The sequence below is a fragment of the Poecilia reticulata genome, linkage group LG18 (genome assembly GCF_000633615.1).
Source record: "Poecilia reticulata strain Guanapo linkage group LG18, Guppy_female_1.0+MT, whole genome shotgun sequence".
Taxonomy (NCBI): Eukaryota; Metazoa; Chordata; class Actinopteri; order Cyprinodontiformes; family Poeciliidae; genus Poecilia; species Poecilia reticulata.
The window spans coordinates 20,894,317-20,902,914 of record NC_024348.1 but is presented as its reverse complement, the minus strand read 5'-3'; positions in this window follow the sequence as shown (position 1 = coordinate 20,902,914).

Genomic DNA, 8,598 nt, shown 5'->3' with positions numbered 1-8,598 from the left:
TTTTTAAGTGAAAATAGAAAACACAAAAAAGGAGGAGGCGTGGCTTCAATATTTAAGAATACCATGAACTGTAGTAAAATCTCTTTGGGTAATTTTATGTCTTTTGAATATCTTGGAATCGAGGTAAAAGGTCACAAACAAACTTTGACACTAACTCTATACAAAACACCAACATATGAGGAAAATTTCTTTGCTGACTTCAATGAGCTTCTTTCTCTCATATGTGTTGATTACGATTGTTTGATAATTGTCGGTGATTTCAACATTCATGTTGACAACCCCCAAGACCGAGGGGCTRAAAAGCTCTGTAATATATTAGAGAGTTTTGGTTTAACACAACATGTCAAACAAGCAACACACACTCATGGACACACACTGGACCTGGTTATCAGTAAGGGTGTGAATATTTCCAATGTCTCTGTAACTGATGTCACCCTGTCGGATCACTTTGCTGTTTTCTTTGACAGTTCTTTATCCATTGACCCACTTGGACAAAAAGCTACAATCACAAAACGTACTTTCACAGAAAACACAGCAGAAACATTGAATCAAATCTACTCTTCTTCCTCACTCTTAAGTTATAGTGACGTAGATAAGTTGGTAGATGATTTTCAGTGCAAACTTTCAGATATTATTAATTACATAGCCCCCACTAAAGTGAAGGTTGTGACTGGTAGGAAAAAATCTCCATGGAGAAATGCACAAGTAGTTCAATCTGCAAGACAACTCTGTTGCAGGGCCGAACGGAAATGGCGTAAAGCTCAACTGCACGTTTATTATGACATCTACAAAGAAAGACTATGTAACTATCACACAACACTAAAACATGCAAGATGGACAACAAAACAGATGGAGAAATTATGAATCACATCAGAATATGGAAATTATTTGGCAGATAGCGCTTAAATCAATATTTAAAATGCTTTTCTAAACAACAGTGTTGGAAGATGTAAGTGATTTTAGTGAAACTTTTAACACAGCACTGAAAGGCAGCGGTGTTTATGTTTCCTAACTGTGGCTAAAGCTGCTGTTAGCTGGTTTACTCTCCGATTGGAGGCTGTTTATTTTATACACAGTCAGTGAATGGTGGATTGACAATGAGTAATGACGGTTATCTAACACTTAAATGCTGTTTTATTAAAGTTGATAAATAAAGTGAATCTCTAAACGTTACAGNGATTGACAATGAGTAATGACGGTTATCTAACACTTAAATGCTGTTTTATTAAAGTTGATAAATAAAGTGAATCTCTAAACGTTACAGCACTGACAGAGCAGTGTATTTTTCTTAACTGGCTAAAGTTGCTGCTAGCTGGTTTACTCTCCGATCGGAGGCTGGTTCCTTTGAATACAGTTGGAGAATGATAAATTGACAATGACTGATAAAGGCTAACATATAATTACTGTTTTATTAGAGTTAATACAGAAAGTGAACTTTTTAACGTTACAACACTGACAGACTGCGGTGTATATATTTTCCCAACTGTGGCTAAAGCTGCTGCTAGCTGGTTTACTCTCCGATCGGAGGCTGTTTATTTTATACACAGATAGAGAATGATGGCTTGACAATGAGTAATGATGGTTATCTAACACTTTAATGTTGTTATTATCCTTACCTTTTATTATATCCTTAAGATAATGAGTATCCGTGAATTTTTCAGTCAAGTTTCCCGAGGCAAAATCACACCGGAAGTAAAGATACACCGTTTCGAGTCATGGCGGCCATTGTGTGATGTCACTGTGAAAAGGGTCTATAGTTGGAAGAATTTTATTTTAAGATCAAATATCAACTTTATTCTTTCATAAATTTAAATGTATTATTTTGTATTTATTATCGTGATATATTCTCTGTCTCTATAATTATAACAGTTCGAAGTGTTTATTCAATAAAAATCAGTGTTTGGAAATCACAAACAAATCACAGGACAGCTTAATGTACATCTGGCACATTAAATAATATTTCTGAACTTAATGCAAAAAATAAAAAGAAACAAACAAAAATCAATCCACTCCTAAAAATCACTGCAATAATGATACCGTTAAGTTTTAGAAATGTACATGTAATTTTAGAAGTTTATTCATATTTAAACATGTCAGCAGCAGTAGCACTGTTGCCTTGCAGCCAGAAGGTCCGGGGTTCGATTCCTGGTCCCACATGGAGTTTGCATGTTCTGCCTGTGCATGGTGGGTTCTCTCTGGGTACTCCACAGTCCAAAAACATGACTGTCAGGTTAATTGGGTTTTCTAAATTCTCCTCAGGTGTGAGTGTGTGTCGCGACTCCACTAGGGATAAGGATGTAAGGTGCATGGATATTATTGAATTAAACTTTTGCGTTCCCTCGCAAAACCTTTGCGTTCGCACGCAATAATGTACAAATCAGTTCATGCGGCATAATTGATACTGTAAGCCGTTTTTAAGGTGGCCGCCGTACTTTCTGCTTTATTACAAGTGTGGTGGGATGGTGTTCCACCCTCCCCCACTCCATGCACCGGGCACCATTGATTGGTGGGCGGGGCGAATGCCTTTATAGTTGGGTGGGCCGCTGCAGGTTGCGTGCATCTTTGTTTCTCCCACTGTTGCTAGGTCGGCAGCTACATGTCGATTTGTGGGTTTGGTCGACTCGTGTGCAATCGTAAGTGGCAGTTTTGCTATCCGTGGCTGAGATCATGGTTGGTTTTTGGGTGCTACACCTATTGTGCGTTTCTGCAGTGTTGCTCTGATGGCATTGTCTGCTGCAGCTGGGGGTTGCTGTGGCGTGCGGCTTCCGTCTGGTCCTCGCCTGCTGACCCGCTTCCTCCCGGGTTAGGCTGTGTTTCCACCCCTGGGTAAGCTACCTGCCATTTAGCTTTTTTCTGTTATCTGGATCCACTGTTAATGGGTTTTCTGTTTCAGGCAACTGATTGTGTTTGGAGCTGCAGCGCTTTGGACGCTCTGCTGTCTTGTCTTGTCTTGTCTTGCCATTGTTTTGGCCGCTCTCAAYTAAACCTGTTGCGGATTGGGCCGGCTGTGTGGGCGGGGCGTTACTCCTCTGGCCCCATAGAAGGGCATTTGGAAGCGGATGACAACGATTTGTTCCATTGTTTTCTTTTTAGTTTTGTTTTGTTATTGAAGTTACTCATTTGTGTTTTTTGTTTTTGATTTACTTATTTATTTAGAGTTGCATGTTTCCTTTTTGTTCTTTTGCATTGCATGCTTTATTTCTTTTGGAGTAATTTATATTGTCTGTTCTTTTTCCTTATGTGTTCCTTTTGTTCCAGGGACCGAGTAGTGGGCATGAAGCCTCTTTTTTTAAAGAGAAATGTTTTAAAGAAATTGTTAAATAAAATATTGTGCACTGCTAAATCTGTGTTCGGGTGCATCTTGTTACCTTTAAAAAAGATCTCCACCTGCTGGTCACACTCTGATGGCGTTGCCGGCTGCAGCTGGGGGTTGCTGTGGCGTGCGGCTTCCATCTGGTCCTCACCTGCTGACCCGCTTCCTCCCGGGTTGGGCTGTGTTTCCACCCCTGGGTAAGCTACCTGCTATTTAGCTTTTGATTTCTGTTATCTGGATCTACCGTTAATGGGTTTTCTGTTTCAGGCAACCGATTGTTTGGAGCTGCAGCGCTTTGGACACTCTGCTGTCTTGTCTTGTCTTCCCGTTGTTTGTTTGGGCCGCTCTCAACTAAACCTGTTGCGGATTGGGCCGGCTGTGTGGGCGGGGCATTACTCCTCTGGCCCCATAGAAGGGCATTTGGAACTTAATGACGACAACGATTTGTTCCATTTTTTGAAGTATTTTCTTTTACCGTTTTGTTGTTGAAGTACTAATTTGTTTTCTTTTTGTTTGATTTACTCATTTCTTTTGCATTGCATGTTTTTTATCTTTTGGGGTAATTGATCTTGTCTGTCCTTTTTCCTTTTGTGTTCCTTTTGTTCCAGGGACTGAGTAGTGGGCCTGAAACCTGATTTTTAAAAACTGTTTTAAAGAAGAATTGTTAAATAAAATATTGTGCACTGCTAAATCTGTGTTCGGGTGCATCTTGTCCCTTTTAAAAAGATCTCCACCTGCTGGTCACACAAGCTTAAGGTTTTTCCATGGACTATTGAGTCATCGCAGGGTAATCAGTCATCTGTGTATTGTGTTCATACACACAATTGTGTTCATGGTTTAAAGGGCTGCTTTCAGTGCCGTGCCATCTGAGCCTGAACAGACAAACATATATGAATGAAATAAGTAATTATGACAGGAGCAGCAGCTTTGACACCTGGTGGTGGGCGTGTCGATGTGAGCGTGACTGTCATGAAGTATGAATGGGAAGGTTACTGGTGTGTCGGCTTTGTGTGTATGAGGAAGGGGGTGAGCGAGGTGGTCAGTCCTTGCAAAGTTTGGAGCATGATAATCAAAATTAAACAAATAATTGTGACAGAACAAAGAAGAGATTAGGAGTTGATACATGGACAGATGAGATTCCCCAAGTCATATCATAGGTTTGTTGTGCCTTTCTATACTGAAGGAAAATATATAAACGTCAGATATTTCACAACAAGATTTTAACATTCATGGAAAAACCTTACATAACATTGTATTAAAGCAGAAAGTACGGCGGCCAGTCAAACGCTTACAGTATCAATTATACCGCATGAACTGATCAGTAGATTATTGCGAGTGAACGCAAAAGTATTGCGAGGGAACGCAAAAGAAAAAAAACATTTCCCATGTCCCCTGGAGGGCTCCGTAATTTCCCACTCTCTGCATGTCAAAATAAATCTAAGTGTAACAGCCTTTAAATCTTACTGAGCCAAAGAAACTCTGGCTGGAGAAGTGGGTTAAAATTCTTCTACAATGATGTGAAACACTGATGAATCAGACAGAGAGGAGTACAACCAAACTTTCTTTCCTCCATGGTTTTATCCAAGAGACACAGGTCATAATGTAATGACATCAGTGGTGGGAAGTAATGAAGTACAAGTACTTTGTTACTGTACATAAGTACAATTTTTGTGTATCTGTACTTTACTTAAGTAGATTTAATAATGGGTACTTTCTACTTTTACTCCACTACATTTTACAGCAGGGGTGTCAAACTCCAGTCCTCAAGGGCCGGTGTCCTGCAACTTTTAGAAGTGCCTCTGCTGCACCACACCTGAATAGAATAATTAGGTCATTAGCAAGGTTCTGGAAAACTGAGGAGGTAATTAAGCCATTTGATTCAGGTGTTTTGTACCTGTGGCACATCTAAAAACTGCAGGACAGCGGCCCTTCAGGACTGGAGTTTGACACCCCTGTTTTACAGTAAGTATCTGTACTTTCTACTTCACTACATTTCTACAAAACTGTCGTGTTACTCGTTACATCCAAATCGCATTGAGCTTTTTTCCGTTAAAATGTGAAGTTCAGGGACTTAAGGTGGCGCCGTAAAATCCGAGCAATAACGTGACTTATGTGTCTGTTGTCACCCATCGCCTCCTCCTTTACTCGCACGCATAGCTCCAGACATGCGCAGTGGTTTCCTCTGAGCGGGAGAAGATGTCTAACTAATATAATAGTGCTGCATAAATCATAAGATATGGCGACATGTAAAATCAGCAGTGCTTCGCTTTCACAGACGGTGGGGACTTCGTCCAACTTTTAGCGTCACTTGGAAGGAAAGCTTAAAGAAAGGTAAGCTCCGTGGACGTGATGCTAGCAAAGCTAGCTATACAGAGACACATGCTGCATCTGCGATGAAAAAAAGTTTTCACTCATGCGCTGAATTATTGTGTGGAGGTTTTGACTGAGGGGTCGCATATATGGGACAACGCTGGTACATTCAGGAACGATCCGATTCTTCTGGACGGATCTTTACTGATTAAATTTATTTCAGCTCTAAGTATTTAATATCTAGGTGTTTTATGGGAATCAATTTGAGACGTAATTTTGATAGGTAAAAGTACATTTTTTTGTGTCATGTGGCGCGGGGTACTGGTCTTGACTTGGTCTTGGGTAGGTGGTCTTGACTACAACTCTGCTACGTGGCTCCTTGGTTGCCCGTCCTCTCCCACCCACCTTCTTAAAATCCCCTTTATGTTGGATTTCTTGAAAAATAAATGCCACTAGTGGCAAAAAAAGTGAAGTTCATGTTATGTTAGGACAGGAGACAAGATGTTTCCATCCCTGGAATAATGATGCATAGAATCACATATAGTCTACACTACGTTACAGAGTAAACACAATAAAAACATGCTTTATCTGTGGCATTGTTCATTAAAATGGCACATTTCTAATGTATTAAAATGAAATACGATCTGTACACTTAATGATATTAGCGATTAGGAATGCATTCAGCAAGTACTTTTACTTTTAATACTTAAGTATTTTTAAAAGCCAGTACTTTTTTACTTAAGTATTGTAACATTTACTTACTTAAGTACAAATGTTAATGTGGTAGTTTTACTTTTACTTGAGTACATTTTTGTCTGTGTATTTGTACTTTTACTTAAGTACATTTTTATGAGTACTTTCTCCACCACTGAATGACAGACCACATTACATGATATGATGACTGATGAGGGTTCATTATGTATTTTATAATAGAAAAAAGAATAAAAAAGTTAAATAAATAAAACAGGATGTGATGTTGTGACATTCATTTTTACAGAGAATTGATGAATGCTCCCTAAGTAAAATTTATATTTTTATTTTACAAAAGACAGTTTTTTATTTCTAATACCAGCAGAATTTTCCATGTTTTGTTTCTGAGTATTCGCAAGTCATTGTTTTAGAAATCAGATAAACCACAACCTCATCAATGGTAGGACAACCAGTAAAAGTGGAATCTAAAATCTGATTTATTTATTGCAAACAAAATACATAGAAATATGTACTGACAAAAAAAATACACTGAAAGAACTGACAAAATGGCTATATTTAGCCAAACCTATGCTTTAAATGACATGTTTGTTAAGTAATATGGTTATTACTGGAATTAAGTGTTGCAATCAAAAATCTGTAAGATGTAGTTGTCAAATATGGCATTAGAGGACCAGCACTGCAGTGGCTATCTAGCTATTTGAAACAGTTTGTACAAATAATGTAAGATCTGAAGTCTGTAATATTACATGTGGAGTTCCTTTTTGTAACAACTGAACCATTATAGACAAACACTATTCCCCAGATGGTGAGTACTGGCCGTTTTTTCTGCCAAGAGAGCTAACTGTTGTGATCGTGGCTGTTTAAAATCCATGTTATGCAAACGTAAACATAGCGTTCTCTCTCCTGCTAAACACCATTAGCGAACCGCAGCGAACCCATTTAAAATAAATTATAATATAATTCTTAAGTGCATTAAATAGGCTAATGCTAATTGATGTTTAATGTTTTATTCCCAATAATGAATCTTCATCTCCTATTTAGCAGTTTCATGGTCGTAGTCTTGCATTTTCGCCTGCAGCTCCTTTTGAGCTTTGAAATGATCTTCACTAATTCTCCCTTCTCACCATTTTTTGAGAAGATTTGCAAATATAAAAATAAGTTTTCATGAAAAACACATTTAGTCAGTTTTAAGAGAAGTAATAATTTTTTTGTCATGATTTATTATTATTATTATTATTATTATCATTGTATATTATTAATCTCAGTTTCCATATGCATTAGGGTTCTAATGAATCTACTGTTTTGTATTTAACATTATAATCATCAACAGTCAGTCACACTCATTTAAAATGCTCAGCAAACTAAAAAATAAATACAAACTTTTATAGAAGAAATGTGGGAAACGGGATGAAAATGGGTTTGGGGAGCTCATATAATTGTTAAATGTCAAAGTTTAATTAGTTTATTTCATTTAATTTCTATTGCCATCTGAAGCTCTATAGGTTTCAAAACCTTTTCAATGTTCAGTAGCTGTCTTTCATATTTTTTCTTTCTCTTATCCAGTTTCCACTGGGTTTTTAGTAATTCTTCTTTTTTCACTAAAGATGATTCTTTTTCATCAAACGATTGTTTCTCTGTTATTTTGTTCTGCATTGATTGAAGATTGTTTTTGTATTCCTCTTTTTGATTCCGGACTTCTTTAAGCTGCTGTAAAAGATCCTGTTTCTGCTTCTCCAGCTCATCTTTTACTTTGTTCTGTGTTGTATGTAGTTGTTCATTCGTCCCTGTTGAAGAAAAAAATAGACTTTAATAGTGCAGTAACAACATATTTCAGTAAAATGTCCAGAATGTTACAAAAACAGAAACATTATTTTAGAACTGAGTCTGAAATGACAAAATTTAGTGTTGAATATTGTTTTCATGCTAACTTCCTGTTGTGGGCGGAGCTTTGCGCAGGTGACACCGTTTTCTAATAAAAGGCCACAGGTCGCTCTGGTGAGCCCCGCACTCAGGCCAAACGCATCTGGAGGCTCTGTTGATTGCTTTCCTCCGTCTCTCCTCGGCATTTCCAGCCCTTTACTAATGGCAGCGTCTACAGGTTATGGGCCCAGGAAGGAGTTTGGCGGCCGATGGAATCGATTATGTTTTGACGGAGATGAGAAAAAGTATGAGCTATGGGAAMCCAAGTTCTTGGCCTACTTACGTCTGCTTGAGCTGAAGAGCACCATATTATTGAAGGACGAACCCGATGACGCGGAAGAAGA